Genomic DNA, 12,409 nt, shown 5'->3' with positions numbered 1-12,409 from the left:
ATATTCCTAGCAGCCCAGACAATGATGATATTGCTTACACTTTGATCAGCATCTCTTAATCTCTCCTAAGATATATTAAAAAGATTTGTCTCCTTCATCTGCAGCTACTGGAGTTGGATCCAGTCTGGTGCCCAGATGACTGCAAAGTCTGGTGCTCTGACAATGTTAAGGAAGTTTGGCTCCAAAATCACTTTGCTGGAGCAGTCTAGTGGGTAGCAAAACAATACAGACTTTGGATGCATTTTGTTTTGATCTCTGGAAATCCAATAGACTAGTCATGATTGTGAATGTGGGCAGTTTATAGGGAAATTGTCCCACATGCTGATCATTTATCTGATGTCCAAATCCACTCAGTAGCATCAAAGGAATATCTGTAAGGAAGCAAGAAAGGAAGTGAATCTGAAAACAGCTCAGAAAATTGTATGCAGCATCTGAAAGGGTTTCGTCCGTTTATGAGCTGGTGACAGTTTTGTCACTGCAGTCTGTGTGAGAGCCATCAGAGATGGTGGAGTAAAGCGAGAAACTAAGACCAAAAGCAAAAAACAGTCTGCTCAGGTCCCTTGAATTGAAATGGGAAGATTTCTTTTCCACAAATGTATCTGCACTGTGTGCATTGAACATACCAGCAACTGGCCAGATTGGCAGATACTTCAGGAAAATGTATTGGCTTTGTAGGCTGTTTATCAGTCTTCCCTTCTCTTCCCTAGTAACTGCAGTGAGATCGGTGCATCTACACTTCAGTGAATTTGTTCCCAGATATTAAAATAACAGTAGTTTCATAACATCTTTTGCATGAGACTATTGTAAACGCTGAATGGAGAATATCTAGGTCTTACTTAGCAAACTTGGAAAGCAGGTATTAGCTGAACTGCAGACTACAGAGAAATTAGGGTCTGGGAAAAATATATTATTTGTCTGCGGCTGAGTTAAGAGAGAAGCTATATATATATGTCACCCTCTCTTACAAACTACAGGAGAAAGTAGGAGCAGGTTTTTACCACTAGGAGAGGCCAGGGACTAGCTAGGATTTACTCCTGTTGACTTTCTGTATTAACTTCTGCTTCATTAGTAGGTGCACGATATAGATATAATCAAGTTATCTCTAAAAATCAAGTCAAATCAATCTAATTTTCTCATATGGCAGGATAACAAAGTTTGTAAAAGGAAAAACATTTGACTTTAGTAAGGTATTTGGTGTTCTGCGTGGCATAAATTTCTTTGCTTGAAGATGACAGAGATCAGAGAGCAGAGAGCTTCCGCCAGGAAGACTGTGGCGACCCAGACTGAACCGCCACAGAAACACGCAGCGGTCCAGGCTTCTGGCTGCGGGGAATGCCTGGGCCTCTCCATGTTACCGGGGAGTGGCGAAAGCACAGCCTGCCTTAGGTGTGAGCAGGTGGATGACCTGCTCAGCCTGGTGGCGGAGCTAAAGGAGGAGGTAGAACGACTGAGGGCCATCAGGGAATGCGAAAGGGAAATCGACTGGTGGAGCTGCATCCTACAGTCTTCCCAGGAAAGCTACCCTCAGAACTCCCCAATTCAGTCAGAAAGTCCAGTGCCCTCTTGCCCTAGGGTAGAGGGGGTGGACTTAACAGTCTCCAGGGACAACCAACAATGGAAACGGGTCCCCACTCGAGGTGGCAGAAGATCCCCTCCACGGCCCACCTCACCTCCACCGGTGACCACGTTCAACAGGTACGAGGCCCTGGAACATGTGAATCAGATAGAGGAGGCCTTGAACCAAGGCCCGTCTAAGGGGATCTCTACAGAGGGGCAGTCTAATCCATGCAGCAAGGCTGCTCCCCCTAAAGTGAAAAGGAGCACCCGGAAGAAGCGGCGGGTGATCGTCGTGGGTGACTCCACGCTGCAGGGCACGGAGGCACCGATATGTAGACCGGACCCCTCATCCAGAGAGGTCTGCTGCATGCCTGGGGCCAAAGTAAAGGATATCACAGAAAGGCTCCCAAGAATTGTTCAGGAGTCGGACTATTATCCTCTACTATTGATTCATGTGGGTGCTAATGATGCCATGGGGAAAATGAGGGACGTCAAGCAAGACTTCAGAGCCCTAGGGATGGCCATCAAAGGTACAGGTGCCCAGGTGGTGTTCTCCTCCATTCTGCCAACGAGGGGAATGGACTCAAGGAGGAGAAGGCGGATATGGCAGCTTAACAACTGGCTGCGCCGCTGGACCTGGCAACAGGGTTTCGGCTTCTACGACCATGGGTCTCTGTTTGATGACCAACAGCTAGTGGGGAACGATGGTACTCATCTTAGCAAGAGGGGCACACGTCTCTTTGCAAAAAGGCTGGCCAACCTGGTTAGGAGGGCTTTAAACTAGGCAAGAAGGGGGAAGGGGAGTGGCACACTGACACTGACACGGCAAGCAGTACCGCACAGCCCAGGTCAGATGGCGCCCAGCGGGAGTATGGTAGTGGGGAAGTGAGGATAGGAAATGATCACAGAGGGTCCTCTTTCACCCCTCCTGGGAAACCTGTGGCCTCTGTTGCTTCCCTGAAATGCCTGTATACCAATGTGCGAAGCATGGGGAATAAGCAGGATGAGCTGGAGATCTGTGTGCGGTCCCAGCGTCATGATCTCATCGGAATCACAGAGACATGGTGGGATAGCTCGCACGACTGGAGCGCTGCCATGGAAGGCTATGTGCTCTTTAGGAAGGACAGGCTGGGAAGGCGAGGTGGTGGAGTTGCTCTTTATGTGAGAGAGCAACTGGAATGCATGGAGCTCAACCTGGGAGTCGAGGATGAGCGAGTTGAGAGCTTGTGGGTAAGGATTAGAGGGCAGGCTAATGTGGGAGACACTGTGGTGGGTGTCTGCTACAGGCCACCTGACCAAGACGAGGAGGTTGATGAGGCCTTCTATAGGCAGCTGGATGTTGCCTCACGGTCACAGGCCCTGGTTCTCATGGGGGACTTCAACTACCCCGACATCAACTGGGAGGACAACACTGCCAGGCATAAGCAGTCCTGGAGGTTCCTGCAGAGCGTCGACGATAACTTTTTGACGCAGGTTGTGGAGGAGCCGACGAGGAGAGGTGGGCTACTGGACCTCGTGCTATCAAATAGGGAGGGCCTAGTAGGAGATGTGAAGGTGGGGGGTAGCCTCGGCTGCAGTGACCATGTGTTGGTGGAGTTCAGGATTCAACGAGGAGGAGGCAGGGCTGTAAGTAGCCTTGCGACGATGGACTTCAGGAGGGCCAACTTTAGCCTCTTCAGAGACCTCCTCGGTAGAATCCCATGGGCTAGTGCTCTAGAAGGCAGGGGGGCCCAAGAGAGCTGGTTAGTTTTCAAGCGGCACTTTCTCCACGTCCAGCAACAGTGCATCCCTGTGTGTAGGAAGGCAGGCAGAGGGGGCAGGCGACCTGCGTGGATGAGCTGGGAGCTTGTGGCAATGCTCAAGCAGAAGGCAGCGGTATACAGAATGTGGAAAAAAGGACAGGCCCCCTGGGAGAAATACAGGAACGTAGTCAGGGAGTGCAGAGATGCGACAAGGAAAGCTAAGGCACGTCTGGAAGGCAAGCTGGCAAGGGACGTTAAAAATAACAAAAAAAAATTCTTCAAATACATTAACAGCAAAAGGAAGATCAGGGAAAACGTGGGTCCGCTGGAGGACGGGATGGGCACCTTGGTTACAAATAACACAGAAAAAGCAGAGTTGCTCAATGCCTTCTTTGCTTCGGTGTTTACCAAGGGCAGCCCTTTAGGGCCCCAGGCCCTAGAGGCAAGAGAAGAAGCTGGTGGAGAGGAAGACTTGCCCTGGGTAGAGGAAGATTGGGTCAGAGAGCACCTAAGGAACCTCGATACCCCCAAATCCATGGGCCCTGATGGGATGCACCCCAGAGTGCTGCGGGAGCTGGCAGATGCCATAGCTAAGCCGCTCTCCATCATCTTTGAAAGATCCTGGAGAATGGGGGAGGTGCCGGAAGACTGGAAGAAGGCCAATGTCACGCCAGTCTTCAAAAAAGGCAAGAAGGAGGACCCAGGCAACTACAGGCCAGTCAGCCTCACCTCCGTCCCCGGAAAAGTGATGGAACGGCTCATACTGGCTGTTGTCTCCAGGCACATGGAGGACAAGAAGGTGCTCAAGAGTAGTCAGCATGGATTCACCAAGGGGAAATCTTGCCTGACTAACCTGATAGCCTTCTATGATGAAATGACCGGCTGGATAGACGAGGGGAGAGCGGTGGATGTTGTCTATCTCGACTTCACCAAGGCTTTTGACACCGTCCCTCACAACATCCTCCTGGGCAAGCTCCGGAAGTGTGGGATAGATGAGTGCACAGTGAGATGGATTAGGAACTGGCTGGATGGCAGGGCCCAGAGAGTGGTGATCAGCGGTGCAGAGTCTAGTTGGAGGCCTGTGGCTAGTGGGGTCCCCCAGGGGTCAGTCCTTGGTCCAGTCCTGTTCAATTTATTCATCAATGACCTGGATGAAGGCACAGAGTGCTCCCTCAGCAAGTTTGCTGATGATACCAAACTGGGAGGAGTAGCCGATACCCCAGAGGGCTGCGCTGCCATCCAGAGGGACCTGGACAGACTGGACAACTGGGCGGTGAAAAACCTCATGCAATTCAACAAGGCCAAGTGCAAGGTCCTGCACCTGGGGAGGAATAACCCCAGACACCAGTACAGGCTGGGGACCGAGCTTGTGGAGAGCAGCTCTGCAGAGAAAGACCTGGGTGTCATGGTGGACGACAAGTTGACCATGAGGCAGCAGTGTGCCCTCGTGGCCAAGAAGGCCAATGGAATCCTGGGGTGCGTTAAGAAGAGCGTCTCCAGCAGGTCGAGGGAGGTGATCCTGCCCCTCTACTCAGCCCTGGTGAGGCCGCATCTGGAGTATTGTGTCCAGTTCTGGGCTCCACAGTACAAGAGGGATGTGGAGCTGCTGGAGAGAGTCCAGCGCAGGGCTACAAGGATGATCAGGGGCCTGGAACATCTGCCCTATGAGGAGAGGCTGAGGGAGCTGGGCCTGTTCAGCCTGGAGAAGAGAAGGCTGAGAGGGGATCTAATCAGTGTATATAAATACCTCAAGGGAGGGAGTGCAGAGGACGGGGATGGTCTCTTTTCCGTGGTGGCCACTGATAGGACTAGAGGAAATGGCCGGAAACTGAAACATCAAAAATTCCATAGGAACTTAAGGAAAAATTTCTTAACAGTGAGGGTGACAGAGCACTGGAACAGGCTGCCCAGAGAGGTTGTGGAGTCTCCTTCTCTGGAGATCTTCAAAACCCGCTTGGATGCAGTCCTGTGCCACGTGCTCTAGGTGTCCCTGCGTATGCAGGGGGGTTGGACTAGATGATCTCTAGAGGTCCCTTCCAACCCTAAGCATTCTATGATTCTATGATTCTATGATTCTATGACTACATGCAGAGAACGATAATGAGCTCCCTGTCAAATGGAAGAATATGTAAAGCATCGTTCAGATTTGTGATGAGCCTTGTTCTGCTTGGTAGTTTTCATTACTAATAGCAGCCAGTTAGTGAATGAAATAGAGCCGTATTGCAAGGACAGTGAGCTGGAGCGAAAGAGCGAGCGCTTCGGAGGCCAGCGCCGGAGTCCAAAAGGCACGATAAACTCATGACATGGCCTGAAAAACTCGGATGTTTTTCAGCAGGGGCAGGGAGGAAGCCCCACACAGGGTGAGGGGTGACCAGCTGCAGCGATGCAGAGCACACAGCTGAGGCAGTGGTTTGTTCAGGGTCTCATCTGCCTGGTTCTGCGCTGCGTCTTGGCCGGTGTTTGGACCCCAGCCTTGTGGATACTCGTGCGCGTGGTCGCTGTAGCTGCTTTGGTGCATGTTCTGGAATGAATACTTAGGAAGCCAACCACAGCTGAAATCAGGAAGCTTTTCATTTTTGTAGCGTTTCTGAGAATCCGAATTCGCGCTCCCCATCTGTAAACTGCGAAGATAATACTTTCTTCTCTCACAATTGTGCTATTAGTGTCAATACACAAAGTACTGTAACGAATTAAGATGCTGCAGTAATGGGGATAAATACTTCTGATAAAGCTGCTGTCTTTCCTCATACCATTTGCAATTCTCTAAATTGCAAATCAGACTGAAGTTAATCAAACATATTTTTCTCATCCTTATAGTAATTTTATTAAGGCATTTGTATGCTTTAAAGGACTGTTTGTGCCACTTTTCTCCTTTAGGGCATAGTCCAGAGTAGCAGAGGCTGAGAACTGTGGATAAAATGGGATGCTGAGATGCTGAAAATGTGGATAACAAGGAGAAGGTTTCCTAGCAGCAATACTCATTTTAAAACTCACAGAACTTTGTCTTCTTACATTTGACAGTTGCATTTTGCTAGTGTGATAAGTAAGCCAAAAGTGTGATTCTTCTTCTCAAATTATTTCCAATTAAATCTTCAGTAGCCCCCATGTGGGAGTATGGGTTTACACTTTTAAGCACTGTTAGTTAAATCCTTGCTAATTGCAGATCTTACCTTCGGCTGCAAGAAACGCAGCTGTGGCTAAGAGCAGCCATGTCCTTGGATTATACAGTGGAAGGTTCAACTAGCTCTTTGCTTGCTCATTCTTCAGCAGATTTTGAACCCATGGAGGACACTCAGTCTTCTGGTGAGGAGCTCTAGAAAAACGAAGGAGGAGTAAAATGGAAAGAGATGCTGTCTTAGGTATTTCCAGAAGGGATACTTAATGAAAGAATCTGTGCAAAGTGACAAGAAAATGCTATGCTAAGAGAAAACCAAATCTCTCTCTTCTTCTTTGATATATGAGGATGTCCAAATTCTGGTCCTGAAGTTGCCCAACTGCTGGAGAAGGTACAGGATTGTGATGATGCTCACTATAAAACAAAACGGCAGTGTCAGTGTTGATCAGGGGGCTTGGGCAGTGGAATGATAAGAGAACTTCAGCACCTTTTTGCTGTGCTCAAGTGCTAGCTGCAGAAGCAGGTGACAACTGGCAGTGCTGCTGAAGTCCTGCCCTCAGTTGCCCAGTGGCACCTCAGGAGAAACTGGTCACACTGAAAGAGAGAGGTCTCAGTGCAGTCCTGGGCGTCAGGCAAACAAGTGGGATGGCTGGATGTGCTGGAGCCAGAGGAACCCGAGCGAGAGCAAGAGGGAGGGAGCAGAAAGGAAGTAGTGTCTGTTTGCTGCATGACTGAAGTGGTGTTGCCTGCAGTACTCAAGCAGGAAACGAGGTGTGTGTTGGACAGAAATGTAAATATTTGTGGTGTTTTGGTTTTCAGGAAGGATAAAAATTGAGACTTTATGAATCTGGCAGAGGAATCGGGTTGCTTTGATGTGGAAGTGGTTCTGGTCTGTAGTTGGACTGCCATGTTTTGTAGTTTCCAAAATCAGCTTTAATAAATACATGTTTTGGGGTGGCCTATGAAGAAAAATACCTTCAGGATTTTAATATTCAAGGAGAGACATGCCCGTGAGGACTCTCCAGCTGAACTGAGGTTGGTAGGGCAGGTTCTGTGCCTGTGACTAGACTCACTGTAATGCAGCAGCAGGCAGAAGACCAAGTGGCGTGTTGTGGGCCTCTATCTTTTCTCCATACCGCGGTCCTGGCTTGCTCCTCTGAAGCGCCTTTGAGTTCCGTAGCAGCAGAGCAAGCCGCAAGGGAGCAAACAACAGACCACCGGACAGAAGAAGCTACTTGGAGGTTTTAGGTCTTGTCTGTGCTGTCAGGATATACGGTTACCAAAATACTGCTTGTTTGTGACCCAGCGGGCTCTAGCACTGCCTGGGTGGACAGTGCAGCCGAGAGGGCAGCGCGCTGGGTACGTACTCAGATTCCTTGTTGCTATGAGTCCACGTTCAGCCTAACCTCAGGCTGTGTCCTGCTCATTGCCCTTACTTCCATGCGAAAGTCCATCACACTACTTTGAAATAAGCACATGCAGGGCTTTCTCTAGGGTCTGTGTTTTAATAGGGCATGGCAAAGTAAAGCAGCAATTTAAAAAGTAGGGAGATGGTGGTGGTGGTGCTGGAGACCTCTTAAGTTTGGGGCTGAGTATGAGATTTAGGAAGGGGCTTTATACAGTCAACTAACTAGCTGAGTCAAAAGAGCAGAGCCAGAGCTGGACCTATGCTGAGTGTCACCGTGTCCTTTCTATCACAGAGAGTCATGTGCTGAGCCTGCCAGGGCTACTCAGCCTGGCAGAACACGCCACAGAGCCACTGCATTTGCTGTCTGCCCACTGATGGTTTCTGCGTGGAGATATTTGGAAAATGCTTAGGTGGGAGCTTCTCCACCCTAGCCCTAGGTGTTGGAGGGAGAGGAAATGACAGCACCTTTGGAAATGCATGTGCTCTTGCCAGGACTAAGGCAGAGGGATGGTCTTTTTTGCCAAGTAGGCATGGTGTGTGCCTGCATGCCCCGCTGTGACAGGTTCATCCCAAAGCATGGAGCATCCACCAGGGCTCTTCAGTATGCGGCTTGTTTATTGGGACTGTACTTGGGGAGAATTTAATGCACTATAACGGAAGAAAGATAATTCCTATTTTTCATGCTGCTGGGAGCTGGAGAAAAGCAAGGCAAGGTCACTTTGCTTTACTCCAGGTAAAAAGTATGACAGAGGCCAAACAGTGTTCATCCTTGAATGCAGGCAGACTGCTCAGATCCACAGTCTGCAGCAACTTCAGCTGGCTAGCAGGGTGCTACAGATGAGAATAAGCTGTGTTTTGGAAAGGATGCAGGAGACTCCAACAGCTACTTTTCTAAAGCTCCCTAAAACTCTTGGTATCTGTGGACGTGTACCTCTATCAACAATGGTGGAGCGACTCCAGTGTCACTGGAATCATGGCTTTTGGCACAGAGTGCAGAGACTTGGGAATCTTTGTCTTCTGCAAGCCAGAGCCTTCAGCACGGTCTAACCCTCGTGCCAGTTTCCAGCAAGGACTATGCGGCTACAGAGGCAGTGGCTTTGTTCCAGGATAATGTGTAAGTCACATTCCAGAGCACCTGAATCACTTCATTAATAATGACTCATGGCATGGGCTCACTCCTCATTTAAGAAAAACCCACATCAGAACAATTGTCAGACCAGTCTCTAAGCTTATACCAGCCTGCTGGAAATGCTGTTTTGTTAATGGGCACCAATACATGGTATGCAATACCAGCAGCAACTGCTTAGAGAAAGCCAAACTTGAAGGGCCAGATGCTTGATTAATTCAAAAAGATTCAGTAGAATTTCAGCAGATTACCACTACTGTAGAGTCAGGCTCTAACAGTTTCTAAGAGGAGAGATGCCTGCTTATTACACTGTAGAGTCAGAGCACCTCATTGATGCAAACCCTGACACTGACAGTCTGGGTGGTCATGGTGGAGACTTTTAACCTGCCCACAATTCTGCTTCCCCCATATATAAAATGGGGATAAAAATAATTAAAAATTGGGATAAAAATAATTAACTGTTTCCCAGAACTAGTGTGTTTTCATGTCCATAGGGTGATTTGAAGGGGGAGAGGCCTTAGTGCTACTGAAGCTTGTCATATGCAGCTGTATTTTGTTGCGTGCATAACAGAGAGTGATGTATTGGTATAAAAACATATTTGAAACTCTTGATAATTAGGAAGTCAGGCAATGGCAATTAATTCTTTCAGACATGGTGTTACTGCTCTTCTCCAAACTATAGCTTATTTAAAATGCTAGCCCTATAATTTATTAGCAATATTTAATACCTCAGTGACCATAAAACTTAGTGTTTTATTACCACTGATTAACATACGTTTGATGTTCTGCCCAGTGTTACACAATCCAAAACAAATTACTTTCAGGAAGCTGGATATTATATAAATACAGAAAAGCAATAAATAATGCATAGGAGAAACATTTTTCTGTGGGTTCTAACATGCCACAATCTCTTCAAATGCCTTAGACTTCTTAGGCAATTTCTCAGTTCTCCGAGGGTGTTTTCACCTAGGAACACGCTTCACGCCATGCTGCCTGTTTCTCTTGCTGCCAGATAGCTGGTGATTCCTGGCATCCTGTCAGCCACCGATACCCCTGGCTACTTGTGCTCTACCAGCGGAAACCTGAGACTGCTGCGCCGAGTGTCTTCAGTTAAGACAGTCTCTTTAATATGCTACAGATGTGCAAGAAACAGAAAGGTTCTTTCATTTTTCAATGTTACCCTTCCCTCTCCACTTCCCCCCTCCAGTCTGCCATGAAGTAAAAAAGGAAAAACATTAGAAATAAATTTGTTGTTGGTTCTCATGGACCTATTTAAGGCTCCGCTTGGATAAGGGTGATGGGGCGAGGAGAGGGAAAGCCAGGTGGCCTTGGAGTGATGAGATGTTCAGAATTAAATATCCCTCAGTGAGATCTGGTTGCGCGGTTGTGATAGGTACATTTTGAAAATTACTAAGCTTTGTTCTCTAGCTGGTGACCAAAGCTCAGGAAATATTGGCTATGTACACCTCAGCCTAAGAGTTTTCACTTCTTCCTTAATATTGCAGCAATCTAAAAGAGAGTTTTGTCTTGTCACTAGGGAAAAGTTTGAGCTCCCATCTTGTTGTGCCCTTGTCATGTGCTAACTGAAGACCAGAGGCTGTTTACTCAGTCTTGCAAACTTTGTTACCTAGGCCCTAACAGATATATAAACTAATTATGGCCATTTCAACCTGCATTTCTCCATTCTGAAGTGCATACTCTCAAGCCGACAAAAAAGAGGAGCTTTGGGTAGATAGTATTAATGCAGTGGACGCTTGTTTCTTTCTTAGACTCATCTCTAGCCCATCCGAGAGATTTCACTCTGTAATATTCTTCATGTGAACATCTGCTAATTTCTCTTGGAAATATCATGAATAGGGTTATGAAAACACCAATTAAAAATTCACAAAGAATTGCTAGTGACTTGCTTAGCATTCACTAAGGCAGATGAGAGATTTGGGTGCCAAAAGATAAAAGGATTTTGACATTGTGATTTATATGTTAAGAAGCCTTTCCCCCTCCCCCATTCCCTTTTTTTATTTTTTAAACTCCCCTTAGTCCTCCTGCCCTGCAGCAGTGCTTTCTGAGAGGCAAGAGCTACTTTGTATTTTCTCATGAGTGCATGTCAGTGCCTGTTCCTTAATTCTGCATCTGGCTGAAGTGAATTCAAGTGACTCATAACTTGGTTTCTGTACTTGGTTTTTCTCTTTGTTCATTTATCAACAACAACAATATTAAGTGAGAAGCTTTTTTTTCTTTTTTTTTTTTTCCTGAGTATACTAACCTGGAAGGCCATGTACGTAGTCCAGGAGTGAGCAAATAATGAAATTTTAGACATGCTTGTGAGAGGAAATTAAATTACCGTCTTGTAGTAGTTCGGTGATGAGTTAAGATCACCACTGCTGCTATTTGGGTTTATACATATCCATGCAGATTGAGCATGCTGCCACTTTATACTGAAATGGGCTATTGTCCTTCCATCTTTCTGCCAAGGCACATTTATTTTTGTTCCTTCTTGTCACTCCTGATGCCTTTGACTAGTCTTTGGACTGTAAGAAATGGACCATGAAAATTCTTTCAGCCACAACTATATACTGGGACTCTAGTGAAAGAGGGCACCTGGAGTAGACTGCATGAATTGTTCCAGTTCTGGCAGCTCACTCTGATGCCTCTTTCCTGCAGGACTTACTGGGACTCATATGTGAAAACTGCATGTGCAATAACTTACGAGAAGCATGTGTAGGTCAGGTCTAGTGTTCTATGCCCTTTCCTTGTCTGGAGAGTAATCCTAATTGGAGAAACTAACCTAGACTGAAAGATCCTTCTGGTAGGAACTGCCATTTATTCTCTCTTGTATGTCATTTAGCTCAAAGTTTCCAGCTGAGGCCAAAATATGCTGCGATAGCATAAGATGTAATACAAAACTGCAACCATCTGCCAGGACTGTAAGCGTGGCAGTCCCTGGTTTAGTGGGACATGAAGGAAGTTGTCTTTGCAAGGAAAAATGTGTGTCTAAATTCACAAGAAATGTTGTTCCCACTGTTACTGGAAGCATCCACTATGGCACACATGTTCAAGCAACATAGCCAAACTGAGCCTTCTTCGAAGTCTGAAGAGAACACTGCTTGAGGACTAGGAAGAGAATGTTTTCTGTTGTCTTGGTTCTCTTCTTCATGTCTCTACTTTTGTTTGCTCAACAGAAACAGGCGCCCAGAGCTCAGTACTGGGGATATCTGCACAACTGAACTCAAAGTATAGAGAAATAAGCACTTAAAATCCTCGTTTCATGGTGTTATGTGAAATACAGGTTGTGTGTGTGCCTTTGTGTTTGTGTTTGGGGAGGTGATGGGAAGCAGTGAGTTTTACACCCTGTCTTTCCCTTCTCAAATTTCAAAGCTACTTTGTGCCCAATTACACCAATCCTGATGTGCCTTTTGCTTCACTCCATGTGGTCCTCATTGCTGCAACTTTCTGGGCTTCTA

Source organism: Tinamus guttatus, unplaced genomic scaffold, assembly GCF_059628265.1.
Source record: "Tinamus guttatus ecotype Peru unplaced genomic scaffold, ASM5962826v1 Tinamus_guttatus_pri_ptg000202l, whole genome shotgun sequence".
NCBI classification, from domain to species: Eukaryota; Metazoa; Chordata; class Aves; order Tinamiformes; family Tinamidae; genus Tinamus; species Tinamus guttatus.
This window is presented reverse-complemented; position numbering follows the sequence as displayed.